General features: G+C 31.6%; 1 protein-coding gene across 1 annotated transcript in view; it reads right to left on the reverse strand.

Moving 5' to 3' along the window:
• Positions 1-18,522, reverse strand: part of LOC129951904 (UDP-glucosyltransferase 2) — a 74,775-nt gene extending 56,253 nt beyond the window's left edge. The window contains exon 1 of the mRNA XM_056064262.1: positions 18,050-18,522. The gene's annotated coding sequence lies outside the window, so the exon portion shown is untranslated. The remainder of the gene's footprint in view (positions 1-18,049) is intronic.
• Between the last annotated feature and the right edge of the window lie 2,436 nt (positions 18,523-20,958).

Genomic DNA, 20,958 nt, shown 5'->3' on the forward strand with positions numbered 1-20,958 from the left:
TAACTTAGCAAAAAAAACCTAACTTAAAACAATAAAATGAACAATTTTCAACAAGAAATGGTAAGAAAACATCTGGAAATTGAGATTCTATAAAAATAGTTCATTTAACAGTTGCTTCAAGGAAGGAGTTTGTTCGTAGACTACTAAATTGACATTTGGTGTTGAAGCGAGGTTGAAGCTCGACTCAATTCTTTATATACCTTAATCGAGTTTTAATGAGCTTGATTCGACTCGATTCCGGTCGAGTATTGGAGTCGAGTCAAAATTTATGAAGAAAAACTTGTGTGGAGGAGTTGGTTTTACAGATAATGCAGTATGGTCAATTTATTTGCATGTTTGTGTACAGAAATATAGTTTTGCTTTAATCAAATTAAAGAATAAAAAATGCACATGCAACATATTGTTCTACGCTGCCGAACTAATCAGTTCTTCATTGTTTAACACAAACAAACTATCTCACTTGCACTTCATAAGAAACATCAAAACACCATTTGTATTTTAAAAAGTGCTGTCAAACTTAATAATTTTAAATCTTTTTGTGCGGTGAAACCAAAAAGATTTGTTCAATCTAAACCGAGATAAACCTTTGGTAGAAACATAGCAAAACTTAATTATCTTTTCTATTATTTTCTCTTGCAAAATAAGCCCAGTTAGTCCATTTTCATTAACAAAACTAAGTTATATCAACAGTAACAGATTGATTTGTTCCTCAATGGAAAACACATGATTTCAAATGCAGAACTACTCAACGAACACAGCCATCGAGATACAAATGCAATATCAGTCGTACCAACATTTTATTACAAAATCACATAAGATCCATTCGAGACTGGTATAAATGTCAAAAACCCATCCGTAGTAACTTTTATCGGTAACTTTTATCGGTAGTATTCATACTGCGGATATTGTTTTTGTTTTTCGTGTAAAATCCTACTATACTATTGATAGATTTTCCAACAAAACTCAGGTAATGTAACTTAATGGCTAGAACTCCGCTAAACTTTTTATATTGACCGTTCAAGTAATTTCGGATTCATCTTTTAATATTCCAAATTTTCTTGGCAACCCAATTACTTCAATCTTTAAACTGTAATGGACGGCAGTCTATTTAAATAAAGAAACAACGTATTCGATTTCGTAAAGAATTGAAGGCTGTTATGTCTCAGATAGAAATCATAGTAAGCTATAGCTTCATACAACAAAACAACCCTTATTTTGAGGTTCGGGCAGTTCAGACAACATAAGGTTAAGTTTTTCAAGGGGTATATATTTAAAACTCCGAACTTTACTTCATTTGCATCTACCTTCAGTTCATCATAAAAAAACTACTTAAAACATTATAGCCTAAAAAACTATCCTTAGGAAAGCTACAAGTCCATCACGATTGTAAAGAAATATTATTTATTGCTGTCCTAATTTGACAAGGAATCCATTTACACAAAACCTTAAATACAATTGTGCAGACGAAATAAATAAATCACAGCGTAATAAAGTTAAGCTTTCGTTGAATAAAAAAAATATGATCAACTCTCAATTTGACATAAGCAGACTTGACGTGATAGCTAGAAAGGAAATTTTTCTTGACTTATTTTCCAGTCAGCTTTCCAATAAATTTGCCTTAGTTAGAAGGCATTTTTTTTGGCAACCAATCAGAAGAAGATTGCCTTACTTTCAAATCCCTTTTATCATCTGATTCTGCCATATCACTAAGATTCACTAAGGTGGTTTCAAGTTGGTATCGATGGTATTTGACACAAGTCAAAATCAACCGTCATTTGATAGTATCATAATTTTAATTGAATGTTTTTGCTATTTACGATAATAAATCGCTTAACAATCAAACAACGTGTTTCAATATTTAAAACTTTCTACAAATTGGTTGTTTTAATAACGTGAAGATTACAGTCTACATAAACGGTGCAACTATTGGACGAAAATAAAGAGAAGCGTTACTGATGTTGTCAAAATGGTGCATTTTTGTATTGAACAATCAGTCAAAAAGTTAGATGCTACAAGTAAAAGTGTTGCTCAACGATTTCAGCAATTGAACTCAATAGCCGGTTATTGAAGATCATGACTTGAACAATAAAGCTATAAAATGTAACCAATTATGGATTTATTGTGTGGAAACCCAAATTATGGCCAAAACATCGCCTGTAATTTTTAAAACAGTTATTAAGCTGCTATTTTACGGTCAGTGTAAATGATCAACGGGTTGACTTTTCGACGTAAAAATGATGTCACTATCTTTCAAAAGAGTGTCACATCAGGTTATCGTCAACGAAAAATGCTGCCAACTCGATGACTAGCACATTGACGCTCACGTTGAAAAGTATGAATTTTATTGATTAGTATTGTTATGAAGTTTATTGATTAGAATAGAGGCATCGGCTAACCTTGTGTGTTCGAAATGCCCAAAATCAGTGGTGACATTAAAGTAATGTTTGCCTTAAATTGACGATTAATTGTTTAGGGCACTTCTATGAACTTAAATTTGTTTCAAAGGAAAATTATTTGTAACGTTTGATCAGATGTTAGATAAAAAAGTTATGGCTTTGAGGTAAATAAATTTCCCCATGAAAATCTTCTTTTTACTATCATTATATCTGTGTACCTTCGCTTGTTTATTGGTTCTACTTAATAATACAAAATTCAAGCTCGACACAAAAAATCGCTTTTGCTCTTCAAGTATTTTTATGTTCTTTTTAACTTCCCATAGAAAGTTATTGTAATGAGTCCGATTTGTCGAACTAAAAAATTTTAAATTTTTTGACGTTTCAATGTCCCTAGAGTCGAAATAAAAGATTTTTAGAAAGATGTACATACATATGTGCGTGCGTGTGTACGTACGTTCGTATATTGTCGTACATTCGCGACGTTTTTTTCGTCGTACATAGCTCAAGAACCAGAAAAGAAATACAGCCCTATTATTTCACAATGCCTTTGCATTCTGATATTCATCGGGTGAACTACATTTTCAAAAATCAATTTGATATTCAAATAAACAGCTGTTCATGTAAAAATCTTGGGAATTTTGTATAAATTGTTTTGATTCATACACAAATTTTTGGAAATGGGCAGAATTGGACTTTTCATTCCAATTGTAAGCAGAGGAATAAGAGAATTTTCTAACAGAGAGCTTCGGAGAAATGTTAAAAAGTGGCTTCCTTCCACTAAAAATGTTAATATTCTTTTACTTACATTTTGCTTACAAAAATTAACAAACCAGACATCAAATAAAAATCCGCTGCATTTTATAGCGGATCTGAATTATATAGGATGAATGCTTTCACGTGAATAGAAGAATACCGCTCAGTATTACCGACGCACTTTACCAACATACACAGATTCACTTTGAATGAATAGCAGAATAATGATTAGTGAAAATTCAAGTAAAATTCCCCCCGATGAATAGCTGAATATACCTGAAAGACTTTAAATAAATTTTGTTTACAGATAATAACGCAGAAAGATGCAGATAGGGCTCTCATGAAAATTTCATGCGTGGTTTTTTTACCATAGCCAATGAAAGGGTTTTTTTATAAATCAAAAAACTGAAACGAAAAATTTGTCACCTCGAAAATTTTACAAATAAAAAATGATTTCATCTCCAAAACAATTTTGTGCAACAAAAATAACGTTTTTAAAATCTGGTACAATTTTGAGAAAATCAAAGTGAAATTTTTTGTATCAAAAATAAAAACCTCAAAAAAACATTACTCAAAGTTGGTAAAAATTGAATTTCGACTCAAATATGTTCTTAAAAGCTTGAAATTATTGCTTCAAAATTATTTTATCTTATAAGAAATATTGTTTTCAACATTCGAAAAATTTTGACCAAAATCGAATGGACAGTTTTTTTACAAAAAATTTTACAAAAGTTCGTAAAAGTTGACAAATATCTTTTCAAAAATTTGAAATTATAGCTTCGACCTAATTTTAACTTACAAGAAATATTTTTGTCACCATTCGGTAAAATTTTGAGAAAAATCTAATTGACAGTTTTTTTTACAAAAAATAAAAACCTAAACAAAAAAACAATATTAAAACTTGGTAAAAATGTACTTTCGACTCAAATAGCTTTTCAAAAATTAAGAATATTGTCCTCGAACTTGTTTTATTTCACAGAAAATAATGTTTTCGATATTCAGTATTTTTTATAAAAATCCAACAGTCCGTTTTTTCATAAAACAAATAAAATCTACAAAAAAAGTACACAAACTTGGTAAAAATTGATGTTTGGTTTTTGATAGCACTTAAATTAACTTCATTTATCCAATTTGTAAAAATTTAAGAAATGCTACTAAAATTGGTAAACATTTGTTTTCGACTAAGAATCTAGCTAGATTCTTTCAACATTCGATAAAATTTTGAGAAAAATCGAATTGACAGTGTTTTTACAAAAAATAAAAACCTTTAAAAAAATTTATAAAAGTTGGTAAAAATTAATTTTCGACTCAAATAACTTTTCAAAACTTTGAGATATTGGCTTTACTTTACTTTCATCTTTCAAAACACTTTGTTGTTAACATTCAGTAAAATTTTGAACAAAATCGAATTGACAGTTTTTTTCACAAAAAATTAAAAACCAAAAAAAATTAACAAAAGTTGGTAAAAATTGATTTTCGACTTAAATATCTTTTCAAAAACTGTAGATATTGGCTTTTAACTACTTTTATCTTTCAAAAAATATTGTTGTTAACATTTAGTAAGATTTTGAAAAAATTCGAATTGATAGTTTTTGTAAAAAAAAAATAAAAATACTGGCTAAAAAATTATTTTATTTTACAGAAAATATTGTTTTCGATATTCAGTGATTTTTATATAAAAATCCAACAATCCGTTTTTTCATAAAAAACAAAATCTACAAAAAATAGTACCTACGCAAATTTGGTAAAATTGATACGAATGCATATAAACAAACTTTGAAGCAAGACTAATCGACAGACGGGATGGGAAGTTATCAGTGTGGGTCGCATCCCAGCCTCTTTTTTAGCTTTACTTTCGAAGCCTAGAAATGAATAAACCTGTATCCTCAGTGCAAATGAACGTTATTAAAATGTTTATAAACAAATTCTCTAAATGAAATCTTATTTAAAGGCATGATTGGAAGATTATTCTCTCATACAAAACTGATTCTTATATCAAGCGTGAAAATTCGACACAAAATTGCATCCGGCATTCCTATCTTAGAAGGCAAATAGGAATTATTGAAATATTTTATCAATCAATAATATCTTAATAAGATGATACACGAAAAGTGTTAACGTTTCTTCAATTTCACTACTCGAATAAATAACTAAAATAATTGTTCATTTGATCTTCTTCTGAGGCAACAAACTTTTAATACCTCTTTAAGGTTATGAGTTCAAAATATGCCCGGACTTCCTTTACCTAAAGTTAATCTTCATTAATTATCAAAGATGCAACACTTAAAGAAAACTCTTCCTTATTATTATTCAGATTATTTATGAATATGAAATTAATTCAACCTGATTCTTTAAAGAATTACTGTTTTTCTTAATAGTTATTGAGGTGATCAAATAAAATCTCTGTTGAGAAGACCGTTTTCTGGTCACTGCCTGCATATAATCTTCTAGATATGTTTAAGAAAAGTATTTTGTGTTTATAGCCTTGATGACCTTCGATAACATTTCGCTATAACAATGTATGGCTTGATTTTAAAATAATTTATAGCTTCTTTATTTTTCAAGAGAGGGATTTCATTGAAGTTTGAGTTGAAGGGTAGGTAAGGTATAGAATCAATTGCAACCTTATGCACAAAAAAAACAACAAAAATAATTATTAGCGAATTTGTATATAGGGGTTTTCAATACTTAAAACTTTCAATACTCCACATTATTTCATACAACATCTAGAGAAAGGCAAAGTCTTAATTTTCCTTCCCAGATGCATATATGAATAAACTCAACTCGTACTCGTACTCGTGAACCACCTCGTATCCTTAAAGCCTGAAAAATCAAAAGCAAAGAAAAACATCTTTCGCTTTTTATTTTTATTTATCAATTTTTTTTTTTATGTTCCATTGGCTTTTGCTTTTTTCTTACGTAACTCTAAGCGAGTAGTTTAATATTTCAATGTCGTTATATTGGCGCGGTTTTTATTTTTTATATTACTCTTTTGCTGGGGGTTTCGGCCGCACCGTTCATCGCGTCGTCGTCGTTTAACATTAAGTGAAAGTGTTCTCATTTTCTTACGATACGATGTTTTATAAAAATGTATGTACAAACATTAAACTATACATTTATTGTACATTATATAGTGTAATACAAAAATAAAGAAAATAAACGTGACTCAAGAAAATAAATCCTCAAATGTATCTCACAGTGATCTGATATACTTGGTTTGAATTACAAATAAAAATGTGCTCCGTTTCGTTGGTTTTTTATATTTAATGTAGTCTTAACTTTTAATTTCTTCTCTTTAGATTGTCACATTTTGTCACATATGTAAATATGTATGAATGGAGGGAGCTACATATAAATATATATACTTTTTTGAGGTAGTGAAGTTTTGCGAAAAAAAATAAACTTTCTATGCTAATCTTTAGGGTAATTAACTAAATTACTATTTTATAAGTTAAATAAGATAAAAATGTTAATATATTTAATAAAATGTTTACATTAAATACGACTTTTGACAGGAAGGTGCCACCTTTTGTTGGCAAAATATTAATATTTTTTAATAGACTCATAGAGTTACTAGAGATACCGTTAGTTAATAGGATCAAAGTTGATTTTTCTTAAACTCAATACAAAAGCTAAGTACTTAAAGACTTAAAAGGAATTAAAGCAATAGAAAAACGTATACGTTTGTTATGCAAGGCTTGGTAGCTTGCTTTAAGGGTCATACACCAAGGCAAAGGGCCATATTTTTATTATTACAGTCGTGAAATCACAGCTTTATAGTTAAATAAAATCAGGTGGTAATATGAGTGAAGAGATTAGCTGTTAATGTCTATTTTTTACCAAGAATTAAGAAATAAGAAAGTGTTTTTGTTTTTCTATTAGTTCTGTTTGATTATGATGGTACTTTACCAATTATTATTATAAATATTGATAAGAAGTTTTAAAGACATTCAAATTGTCCAAGAAATTAATTACTAATAGGAGGTATCATTGTGAATAGCCCGCTATTGGCGTTGTTGTCACTTTCGAAGCTGTAATTGTTTGACATTTGATCAGTAAAAACCAAAGCCATTGGGCAGGTTCAGGCAATATAAGGGACTTCATTTGCAGTCAATTTCATTCTTTGAACGTACATTTTGACCAAGACAACAAGTCAGTTTTTCAGGTGTCATGAATTTCATATTCAGAACTTTACTTCGCAAATCTCTACTTTAAGTTTATAGTACAAAAAGTACTAACAATATTACTGCCTTCAAAACACTGCTCAGGCAAGCTACAAGTCCACCACGATTTGTATTATGTATTGTAAATAAATATTAGTTATTTCTTTTCCAAATTGACAAAGAATCTTTTTAGAGAAAGCATTAAAAAAAGTTTTGCAGAAAATAAATAAATCATAGAGAAATAAAGTTCAGCTTTCAGTTGAATAAAAAAACATTATCAACTGTCATTTTGATAGATTTGAGTGAGATTTTTTTTTACTAACTTTCCAGTCAACTTTCCATTAAAGCTACATTAATTGTAAAGTAATTTTTTGGCAGCTGGCCAATTAGATACTAGAAATTTGCCTAACTTTCAAGTCCCTTATGTCGTCTGAACCTGCCCATTACAAGAAATGGAATGATCCATCTACCAACAAATTGCATTCCAATTAAGGCAACTTTATTGGAAAGTTGACTGGAAAGTTTAAGTCAACAAAAATCTAACTTACTATCAAGTCAAGTAGGTATGTTTCGGTTAGGTTAAAAGTCGCTGTCCGTAATGGAGTAGGACAAACTTAATGAAATCAGTTTGAGTCCCTTACGAATTTGAGACCGATTATGTTAATATGATCAAGATCCAGATAGTTAAAAACGAATTCTCCCAGGCAATTCTTGCGTTTTTGAGCTTTTTTGAAATCTTTCATCCTCTTCCTCATTTATACAGCTTCTGGAAAAGTCATTTGAGAAAACGCCAATGGCTTGCTTTCTTATTCGACAGTGCCCGGTTATGACACTGATTATTAAGTTTATATGTGATCTGTTTAGAGACAGCAAGCATCTAGTTCGCTTTATATCTAGTGTAAGACCTGATACGTTGTGATGTTACTCCACCTAATGTTTGCATTCTTCACAGCGTCTTACATTAGCAAAACTTTACATGTTTACATTAGCAATAGTTTACATGTACCCATTGGTATGCCTTTAGCAAAACGTGGTAGAATGAGTTGTACTGTAGAATTTCCTGGAATGGAAAGGTGAATATTAAACTGTTATGCCATCTCCATTAGAGATGATCGACAGTTATGGTCTTTTATAAAGTTTGTAGAGGCAGAGTCCATCAGAGAATCAAAAGCAGCCTGACTATCTGAGAAAATACGGATATCAGGTTCTGATATCACGTTTTCTTTAAGCTAGAACAAGACTTCTTTTTTGCCTGGAACACGCTACAATTGTTTGCAAGACGGAATGACAGACTTAATTTCAGTCGTTCAGAGAACACATCTCCCCCAAACCCTTCTTTTGTTTTTGATTCATATGTGTAAAAGTGGATTGTTTTGTTTTTCAGACCTTCCAGAAAGATCTGGAATATATAGAAAACTGGAAGTTTCTGTCGAATTGCATTTGGGAGATAGTGTAGTCTGTATGCTTTGGAATTGATTCTAAATATTTAAAAATTACGGAGTGGTTAATTTTGTTATTAACCCATTGCGATGAAGCTTTGAGGTGAATAGCAGACCTGGTAGCTATTTGTATATCAAGTGAAGTTAGGTAGAATAGGGTATGTAGTGCCCAAGATGGGTTGTGCGGTTTTTGCAGATTTGAATTCACTTGTGTCCATTTTGTTAAAAGCGCCTTCGATGTCAAGGAAAGAAACCATACTGAACTCTCTATGATGGAGGGAGTATTTGAAGGTCAGTACTAATGTTTCTAACGCCGACTGGATGTTTCCACCGATTTGCCCTTACAGTAGACATCTTGAAGCATAGAAAAAGTATTCATCAATACTTCCCCTTAATAAGTATGCTTTTGTCAAAATGTCAGCTGATCATGTTTTTTCCTTCAACTAAGGCGCAAGTTAAGCTTTCATTGGTTTTCATCATTTAAAACAAACGTTGGATTTTTTTTGACAGGTAGCTTCTATTAAAAATTGATGTCATTGAAAAAATTTCCTGATTGAAAGCCATAGAAAAATTTCTACTGACAGAAATCTGTCATTGGAATTGTGTGAAACTGGAACATAAATCAGTGGAACGATTCGTTTCACTTTTGAACATAAAAGTATCAGCTGTTCAGGAAAATAAATTTCCGTCCTTTTGTTATTTCCGATCGATCAGTACATAATTTGTTTTTCTTATCCAAAGGAAACACCGTCAAATATCGGTTCAAATATTTTTCCGGATCGATTTAAAGGATAGATATAACTGGCGCCTAAAAGCTGCACTTCATTTTTGCGTTACAATACAAAACTCAACTTATTGTGAACTTGTAACCTGTGTAAGAAGTTTTTTGGAGATAAAAGTGTTGTACATATGTACTTGCTCCAAAATCAACAGAAGGTAAAAAATAGTGAAGTAAAATTCCAAGTTTGAAATAATTGGAATATACAAAAATTAAATAGCTCCATCAGACCAACTTTGAACTCCCTTATGTTCGCAGAATCTAAACTTGACTATTGTTAAAAATTTAACAAGGTGAACATTTTGAAGACACAGTTTACAGCTTTGCAAAGAAAATTTTCCTGTCCGTGTTATTTTTAGAAGAGTTGGTGGTAACAAATGGCAACTAAGATCTTGTGATTTAACACCTTTATATTTTTTTGCTCAGGCCACGTAAAAGATAATGTGTATGCAAATACTTCACAAAATATTCAAGACCATACAAATGAAGTTCGTAAAGTTACCCAATACAACCACAACTGTGCGAATAAGAAGCGATTTAGCTGATATCATTTCCTTTGTAAATTTGCCTGGGTCTTTGCAGTGATAGAAAAATCCATTGAATTCTCTTTAAAAATACTTCTTAAATATCAAAACAAAACCTCTTTATGCTTCTTACTAATTCCAAACTTCATCAATTAACAATTTATGTAGCGGTAGTTCTTAAAATTGAATAATATCTCTTTGATTTCTCCTATATTTACTCTGGGGACGTTATACTTATCTTCCGGTCCCAACACCTGGTGAAATGCCCCAGAAGCATTAAAATTCATATGACACCTCACAAAATATTCATAAACCTTAACTTAATTAAAAGATGTAAATACATTTTTATGAATGGAATTTTTAAAGTATTCCAAAGGCATTTGAAAAGAATTATTATTACATTTTTGAACTCAAACCACAACAAACAAATCAATTCAATTTTATTGAACTAAAAAACACACTCTTAATCTTTAGTAAACAACTAATTTGAATTCATTTTGCCATCCCAAACATACTCTGGTGATGCTGATGTTGAAATATAGATGATACTGAACTCTATTTCAATAATTTATAATAATGTATACAAAATTGATTGTGAGTGAGTCAAGGTCTATGACTTAATTTTTTGTATTTTTTTTTTGAAAGAGATGTGACAAGGTGAGACACTTCTAAATGGTTTATGTGCGATTTTTAAGGACATCTCGGGGCATTCACTTAAAGTTTTAACATTTTTAGAATAGTAAAATAGCTTCATTCAACGAGAAGTTAATTTAGCACGTGGTGTTTTAGTACTATAGTCAATGTTCATGGAGAAATTTCTAAATGTATTTGCACAAAACAAATCATCTCCCAACTGTCAATATGGCTTTGAAATGGTAATATTAATATTGATTGGATACATGTAACTAAATGCCAAATGAATTATTAAAAAAATTAATAATTCAATCAATTAAGGCTTCAAATTGCAAATGCTTTAAATACATTAAGTATGACTAACCCACTTTGATAACTTAATTAACTATAATTTACAGTGGGAATTATAACTATTTTTTGTAGAACTGTTGAACCGATTTCACTGAAAATTCAGTTGAGTTTGTTGAATAAAAAATATGAAGCATCAAATAATTAAAACTATTCCGAAAAAGTATTTAAATGGATATTTTAAAATCTTACAAATCGATTTTATTAACAAAAAGTTTAATTGCAAATTAACAAGTAACAAATTGTTTTTTTTCCTTTTAGCTATAATTCTGTTCTGTCAAAAAAATTAAACGATTCATTTTACTGAATTGTGTTTAAATTTTATACAATTGGCCAGTTTATATTTCTACGATCAGAACATTTCTGACTTTTACTGTCAGAAATCTAAGAAAACAATTTTTATAGTTCGATTTCTCAAAAAATCTTTATTGCACAATTTAAAAGGATAAACATAAATGCATAACAGTTTTGATTGCTAGGTGAGAATAAATAGTGAATTTTCTTTATATTTCACTCTCCTGCTTTGTCAATTCTCCGAAATCTTAGAAATATAAACTGGCCAAATTCAAATAACAGTGGATTCAAACGAGTAACCTTATTAAAGGCCTGCGTTCAATCTCGTGCTGGATATATCTTGGATAGCCTTGTTGAACGAGTTGGATAGGTGTATTGAGATAGCCGTCAAAAAATAAAAACACCTTTCAGGTGCTCACAAAAAGCAGAGAAACATTTAAGCTTTGAAGTCAAAATTGTTGTAAGATAAAACATTTAATGGATAATTCAACTGATTCGTCGGATGTGATGAATTGATAGGTGCGTAACAATTTAATAAACAAGAGATAACCTTAATCTGTAATCTATGTTGAATTTAATCTTAACTCAATTGGAATTCTATACGATTAATAATTTACTTGCGAAATCACAAGTTTTAAATGATTTACGTTTAACAAAAAACTATTCTAACAGAAACGAGGACTATTATGAAGTGACAATACCTAGATATAGTTTGGAAGAATTTCGATCTCAGAAGATAAAGTTTTAGCTTAATGGTGGGACCAAAACGCCAAGAACTTCTGTTGCATGATATATCCGTTTGGTTATCCAACGCTTTTTTAAAAACAATTCAAGGGGCACCATCAACTAGAATAGCCAATAAAATTTGAAAAAAACTAGTCTTGATATCTGTAGTGAATTGCTTATTAACGATCTTTTGCACAAAGTGCAGCAAAAATAAATGCACTTTCAACTTGGAGAAAAACCCTAGCATATTGGGCATCTACAAAACGAGAAAAAAACAAGTCAATTTTGAAGTTTAAAATAATAGATCATAATTACCTTCTAAAGTTCGGAGGCAAATAGCTTCTTCATCGTCTATTATGTAAAGACCATCCTCAAATACAACTTTAACTAACATTGTGTATCTTTTTGTTTCAATTGAAATCAATTTTCAAGTTTCTTGAAATTCAACCATGTGTTCCTTTTTTGAGATCTCAGCTGCTTTTGATCAGCTGTTATTTTACACGCAAAACACTAACAAAAAGGTATCTCTCTGAGATTGAACCTAGCCATTGACAGAAATGTTCAACGAACGTTAAAAACAACCTGTCAAAAAAATGAGAATCCAAATTTATTACAACTAGAGGACTAATCTTCATGAGAAGTTTCGATGGTTATTATCCATGGCTTGACAGTTGAAAATGTCAAACTGTGTTCACATTTCTGTTTAGTAAAAACGTTTCCAAATTGCAAAATTTTCATTTGATAAAAATAAATCAATTAAAGATAATCTTAGAACATTCTGAAGTGTTAATTTCTGATTAAATGGCTTCGTCAATGAGCAAAGTTTTCGTTTATGTAACGAAGATAGTACTCAACTATTAAAAAATATCCATTACATCTAATAAAATAGACAGTTTGGTGCGGTTTACATGCAGGCGGCATCATCAATCAATTTTTCTTTCGAAATTAAGAAAAAGCTGCCTGGAGCTGGTATAGTGAGAGCAATTGGCTGCGTTCAATTTAAGACAGATAAAGTATCCGGATACCATTTTTTTAGTGTTTTACGTGTAAAGAAGCAGTTGATACAAAATAGTTGAGATGTCAAAAAAGAAATCCAAGAATTTCTCGTATGTGTAGATATCTGACAGAACAGCTGATTCATCATATGGTTAAATTTAAAGGAACCCATAATTTATTTCATATTTGAATGTTTTTCTGTAAAAATCCAGTGAATTATTATAACAATTGAAAATTTTATTTCACAATAATTTTGTAACTCAAAATATAAATAATTGTTTGCTTTTTGTGAACAGCTGAAAGTTGTGTTTATATTTTTCGTTAAATAAGATATCTAAAAATCGACGTATCCAGGAAAGCCTATTCATCATGAGATTGAACGCAGCCAAATACACTTATGTCAAAATGACAGCTGATCAAGTTTTTCTTTTCAACTGAAAGCTAAATAGTATTAGGCGCCAGTTATAGCTATCATTGTTTTTTATCATTAAAAACAAACATTGAAATTTTCTTGACAGGTCATTGAAAAATTTTACTGACAGAAATCTGTCATTGGAATTGTGTGAAATTAAAACATTAATCAGTGGAACGATTCGTTTCACTTTTGAACATAAAAGTATCAACTGTTCAGGAAAACGAATTTACGTCCGGAAAATTAAAAAATAATTTTTTAGAGAAAAATAATTGCGCTATTACACTTTGTTTCTCAAAAAAATTCTTTGTGTGATTTCCGATAGATCAGTACCTACATACATATATATTTTGTACTTCCAATTAAAGGGAAACACCAACAAATAGCAACTCGAATTTTTTTGTCGATTTCAATGATAGCTATAACTGGCGCCTTACTATTGAATTTATTTATTTTCTGATCAATTCCATTTGAAGTTTTGAGTAAAATAGTTCTTTGTCAAATTGGAAAAAGAATTGTTAGTATTTATTTACATACCAAAATACAAGTCGTGATTCACTTGTAGCTTGCCTAAGGAGTGTTTTGTAGACATTAATGTTTCTGGTAGTTAGAGGTTAATGAAGCAAACTTCACAGAGTAAAAGTTATGACACTTGAAAAACTAACTACATATTTGTTTGGTCAAAATGTACGTTGAAAGAATGTAGTGCAACGATCCTGAAATTTGGTATTCGTCATTGAAATCAAATAAACATTTCTTTAATTAGATAAATATTTACTGAACTGCAAACAAATATTTGAGGTTAGAGTTGATCATTGAAATTCAAACTGACAGGTGGGAATGAACGATAATAATAATGAAATCAGAAATCAGCTGTTCATTGACAACGATCTCATCATTAAAATATTACAAACTAACTTAAAGATAAGTTCTATTTTAAATAAAATATTTCTTTAAAAAAAATCCTCAATTTATTATCTTCATTTTAATACCAAATATAACAAACTTGACTTGAAGCTCCGAAGCAAAATTTTCAATGATCAAAACCAATAATTTAAATTATTTAGACAACGTGTTTATAGCTATCATTTAAAATGTCTGTCATTAGAAAACCGCTAAAAGCAACCTTTCAAAAACATTTCAATATTTTCGTACAAATAAGGGGTTGCTTGCTTTCAACAATATTTCTGTCTTATGCTAAAAAAAGTATACCAATATTTAATCTTGTAGTTTCTTTCAATTTTATTATACAGCTTACATTTTGCATTTACTGTCAGAACACTTAACCACGTACGTATGTAAGTACTTTGGAACGTGAATCTAACATTGTCTACTTATAAAGAGTGTCCCAAAATTAACGCAAGATTTGAATTTGCCGCCATTTGTGCAGTGAAGTGTTGGCAACCCTGAAAAAAAGCAATTTGGCAGCTAACAGTATAGGGTTATTAAAAATGGAGCGTTACACGATAGAACAACGTGTCTTCATTATTAAAGAATATTTCAAAAATAGTGAAAGCTTGGTGGCTGCAGTTTCATTTCATACAAAATATGGTCGGAATAGTGTTTTAACTTCGTCAACTGTGAAGAGATTAATTGAAAAATTCATGGAGACTGGATCCGTTGGAGACGCCAAACACTCTGGTCGTCCAAAATCAAGCCGTTCAAACGTGAATGTCGAAGCAGTGCGTGAGAGTGTTGCTGACAATCCAGGAACCTCAATTCGACGTCGTGGACAAGAATTGCAAATTTCAAGAACCTCTCTACAGCGTATACTTACCAAACATCTGTGTCTTCATGCTTACAAAATTCAATTAACACAACAATTGAAGCCTAATGACCATGGACAGAGAAGAGAGTTCGTTGAATGGATTATTGAACATCAACAAATGGACCCTGATTTTTCGAGCAAAATCATCCTAAGCGATAAAGCACATTTTCATCTTGATGGCTTTGTCAATCGCCAAAATTGCCGCATTTGGGGTTTGGAGAACCCACATGTGATTGTCGAAAAACAAATGCATCCACAACGCGTGACTGTATGGTGTGGATTTTGGGCTGGAGGCATAATTGGGCCATATTTTTTTGAAAATGATGCTGGTCAAGCAGTGACTGTTACTGGTGCTCAATATCGCGACATGATTACACAGTTCTTTCTGCCAAATTGGATGATATTGATGTGTCCAATATGTGGTTTCAACAAGACGGTGCCACATGTCATACAGCCCGTGAAACAATTCAATTACTGCATGAGACATTTCCAGGTCGTGTACTCTCTCGTTTCGGTGATCAAAATTGGCCTCCTAGATCGTGTGATTTAACACCATTAGACTTCTTTTTATGTGGTTATTAGAAATCACAAGTCTATGTCAACAAGCCCACAACCGCCCGTGCATTAAAGGAGGAGATTCAACGCTGCATCAACGAAATTCAGCCACATTTATGCAAAATGGTCATGGAAAATTTCAACAAAAGAGTGCGCATGTGCATGCAAAGCCGTGGAGGCCATTTGTCCGATGTGTTATTCCATACATAACCCTATCCTATGTACTTTACGAGTCAATAAAAATATAACTATCAATAGACTAAAAACGGCGTTTTCTATTTAATTCAAATCTTGCGTTAATTTTGGGACACCCGTTATTTACTTTTTAATGAGTCTCTTCATTAAATATTTCAAAGAATAACACGTGCAATGCCACGCCCACTTTTCTCAAATGTTTTATCAAAAACATGTCTTCAATGATGAAACTACATAATGTTACAGTACAGTTCACCAAGCAGGTTAGTTTTGTAAATACATTTTGACAAACAATGTCAAAAAACGAATTATAATTACAAAGACTACCTGCAACCGTTAAATTAAGTAACATCCATCTAATTTCATGGAAACCAACTTAAGTTACAACGTTTTTGTAATTACAAAGCCTACTGCAGTTTGTGTACACTCGGGCGTATACTTATCTTTTTATTCCAAACAAATTGTTACGTACCAATTACAAACATAATTTATCCAAATTATTTTTAAGTCTCAATCATTTAAATCAAAACATTTATGCACAATCTTTTTACCAAAGAAGTTAATGAGTAATATATATTTCTTTGGTTTTACCATAGTTTTATTATTAGCATTTACCTTTACATATGTGTAAATCTTTACCTCTTAATAAATCGGTAATTCTATAAACAAGTTTTACAAATGAATCACAATATTTGAAATGCTAATTAATTTGATTGACCTAGTTTTTTTCTTCTTTAAAAAAAATCAAAGAAAAATCGAGAAAATATTTTTGCCGATTTTATAGAACCTTCAAAATCTCTTATTTATAGTTATTAATATATTTTCAGTGTTAGGAAGTCATCAACTAACACAAAAAACAAAACAAAGAAAATAACAACAATTTATTCTGTCAGGGGCATCGTGATGTTTTGTTCATAATAAACTAAGTCTAGTATTTTATTTACATGAGGAAGTAAAATTTTAAAACACAAAAAATACTTGATAATAAAACTGGGAATTATGCGAATTTTGAATAACATATTCGTTTTGTATGGTTTTTAATCACGTGCCGGTTCTTGTTTCAAACCTCCATGGTTCCAAACTCTTGTACAAATGAATATTTAATGATGCCAAAAGAACCTTCAAACTTCTTCCATTATATAATAGAAGATAATATCTAGGTGAATATGCCATCAGTTTAGTTTGAAAGGTTTGTAGGCATTTATTATAATCTATTAACGATACATTTTGATTTAATGGTTTGGGTTATTCCTATCGAATAAATCAATCATACTTTTGAAATAAAACTTTGAATCTTCTAAAAATTGAAATTCAGTAATTATTTCCCTGATCTAATTGCTCACACACCGCGTTAAAAAGAGCGCAACTATTTGAAATATCTTAACCAACCCAAAATTATTTGTGGTCAGATCACATCGATCACACGATGAATGAAGTGATAAGTTGCGTATAGCCTCATAAACAGCTTACGACCCTGCACACATTCGAATTCAGTCTTGTCAGATGACCGCAGATGTCATTATATACAAAAATACACGACGCGACAAATCAAACGTGTTGAAATTCATTAATGAATATCTTAGAGAGACATCTTTCTATCTGCCGGTTGTTTGTTAAGAAATCATTAAAAGAAAAAAAGATTTATTGAAATTATAATTAAAATAGTTGTTGTTAATGCGTTTCTGTCACTGTCATCAATATTTTATGTCGATTTTCATTTTATGACACATTTTTGACACATAATCATGATTTTAAATACAAAAACCACAAAAACACAAAACTATTAAAAATTTAAATAATTGTATAAATTTATGAAAATCATAAAGAAAATTTGATGACCCACTAAAATAAAAGGCGGGTTTCTGGAGTTTTCCAAAACTGTAAATGCCTACAACCAGATTTTACTCGATGCACAAAAACTCTCCACCAACTATAGACAGGACAAGAAATGCGTTCAAGAAACCGAGGTCCACAGCCTATAAACAGGATTGATGTATATTTCCCTAACAAACAGATCACTTTTTCGAATGACAACATCCGGTTTTGAAGAAATTGAAATTAAATCAAACCTTTTAGTTTCTCTTGATGCTCTTCTGTTTCCTTAAAACTGCAGATGTTTAATTTTAAGTTTCAATTTTTGTTGTTGTTAAATTACGAACTTTTCATCAATTCACTTTTTTTTAATTTTAATTCACAATCACTTTTGAAAGAATCATATGATGATCATATAATAAATTTGTTATGGGCTTTTAATTATAACGGTATATCTTAGCACTTTTTATGTTAATTAACAATCATTTCAGCTAATTTTGTTTTCTATTTTCACTTAAACTTTTGTATTAATCTCACTTAATCTTGCCTCAAACTTACCCACGAAACGAGTAAGTTAAAAAAAAAGAAGAAAAACAAAATTATTAACAAACGGACGGTTTTTTAAGAGTTAAAGTTAATAATTATAATTTGGCACAAGTCTATCCTGGACGAACATTCGACTCCGACGACGGTTAACAGTGGTTTGACTGCAATCGTTAAACAAGTAAGATAGTTTAGAGGTGCTGCTGCTGCTTTGAGACCCCTTTTTTGGTGCCACTACTTCACGTTCGTTTAGTTTCAAAAGTAACTTTGCGTTTGTTGCTGTTTTTGTTGTTGTTTTTTGTGGTTACAAAGTCGATGGATGGATGGACAACGAACGCACCTCATGGATGCGGGTATAAATTATTAAAAGTGGGGTTTAACTTCAACAACAACAACAAAAAATCAAGCATGACGAAGAGCGTTAAAAGAGAAGTATATTTTGGTCGTAAGTCTTAGTAATAATTATTTTTTAAGAAAATATAAAAATTAAGAGAATCAGAAGAAGCTTTTATCATTTTACTCAACTTTGACTTGCGCTATCATAATGACTATGTCGAATTTAATTAGTTACTTAATGTATGAACGGCTTATAGGTTCAACCAGTCACAGTCACATGGGGCTTTAGATATATTTTATCATTAAAATTTTATCGTTTTCTTTTGTAAAAAATCATGTAAGTTTTATTAATTTGAAAAATTAATATTTCACAAGAAAGCCGTTGTGGTATTTGAACTTAAAACAGAAAAACAAATTTTAATGTAAGCTTGAGATTCCTCTTCTCAAATTAAGCTTTTCATGCTTTAAACATACTAAACACATTTTGTGCCATTTTACTTTAAACAAATTTCAACCGCAAAAGACTTATACTCTTGGTATCGAACGGGTGTAAAATGTTTGATTTAGGTCCGCTTTAACCAACCTTTTTCTTGCTACATCTGGCGCACCCCAAGTCAGCCATTAAGGTCCTCTACTATTCATGCTTACCATTAAATATATGAAATTGAATACTAATTATTTCCATATTTCACTTAACGCTTTCTAAATCAAGTTTTGGAAGAACATAATGGTCCTAATTTATTCAACTAGACTTACTACTTACTTAGGTCCTCAGACCTGTTAAGTCCATTGGGGACCCCTTAAGGCTCATAGGGCATCTATTACGCCTACGCGCCATCGTGTATGTTTTCCGAAAATTTGTTTCAGCTCCCTCGAACTCTTGCCTATTGACGCTGATTCCACCTCGACTGTCATGCGCTATGTGCTTCTCGGTCGTCCAGCTCTTCTTCCTTCTTGTGTGAGCGGATTCCACTGCATTGCTTGGCCTTCAATACAGTCGTTACCTTTTCAAAGCGTATGTCCAATCCATTGCCACTTTGTGCGAAACAGTCATAGCTTTGTTCTTAAGCTAATAGAGTTATTCCTCCACATTTTGACAGCATACCGAACGCCGCTTTTGCTTTGCCGATGCCTCAGATGACGTCTTTTTCGGTTCCGCCTTCGATGGAAACGATGCTTCCAAGGTGTTGAAAGCTCTCCACTTTTTCCAACGGATGCGAGAAAATATTTATTTGAGAGGATGGTCGGGTTCGGAGGCTGATAATTTTTGTTTTGTCGGAATTAATTTTCAACCCCACAACTTCTGCTTCTCTCTCCAAACTATTGTTGTCATTTGATGGAGATCCATGATCTCATAAGCAAACATCTTCCATGTAATCATAGTGCTTTAAATAGGATGTCAAAGTCCATTGGATCCCTCCGCTACCTGACAGAGCTGAGCGTAGTACATCGCTTATCACCAACAAAAACAATATTGGCGACAGAATATAGCCGTGTCTGACTTCGCTATGGATTTGAAAATCATCTGACAATCTACTATCGTGCAGAACGTGACACTTGGATCCATCATATGTTGCTTTAATAATAGCAATGATTTTTTCTGGGATGCCTCTCCTCCGCAAAGCTAATCAGATATACTCCCTGTTAACGCTATCAAAGGCCTTCTCGAAGTCGATGAACAGCAGGTGTAGTGTTGATCGATATTCAACGCACTGTTCAATAATGATCCGCAGGGTGTTGATATGATCAATACAAGAGGATCCAGCAGGGAATCCCGCTTGTTCAGCATTGAGTGTGGCCTCGAGGTGTTCTCTGATGCATTCCAGTATGACTTTTGCTACTATTTTGACAGCTAGAATTCCTCTCCAGTTTTCGCACTTTTTTGGGAGCTTGACGGTAATTCCTATCTTCCACTGATAAGGGTAGCTTTCGGCGGTCCAGGCTTCTTTTATGAGCAGATGAAGCAGTTCGCTTGATGACGTTGGCACTGCTTGTAAAAGCTCTGCGGGAATTCCATCAAGCCCTACCGTTTTGTTGTTCTTAAGTGCTTTAATTGCGGAGGTGCAGTGCGGATTGGGGATTAGTTTCTTCAGGCGCTTGAAAAGTGTCGGCTGCACGTTATTTTTTCAAACACTCGGTTTAAAACCGAGGAAAAGTGTTTTTTTCATCTTCTGACTTGCTCATCCACCGAACTTATCACGTTACCGTCTACTGTTTTCATCAGGTGTTGCTTTGAGCTGTGTGTACCAGTCAGTTCTTTAGTTATTCTGTAAACGGTCCTGCTGTC

This window comes from Eupeodes corollae, chromosome 3 (assembly GCF_945859685.1).
Source record: "Eupeodes corollae chromosome 3, idEupCoro1.1, whole genome shotgun sequence".
Lineage (NCBI taxonomy): Eukaryota > Metazoa > Arthropoda > Insecta > Diptera > Syrphidae > Eupeodes > Eupeodes corollae.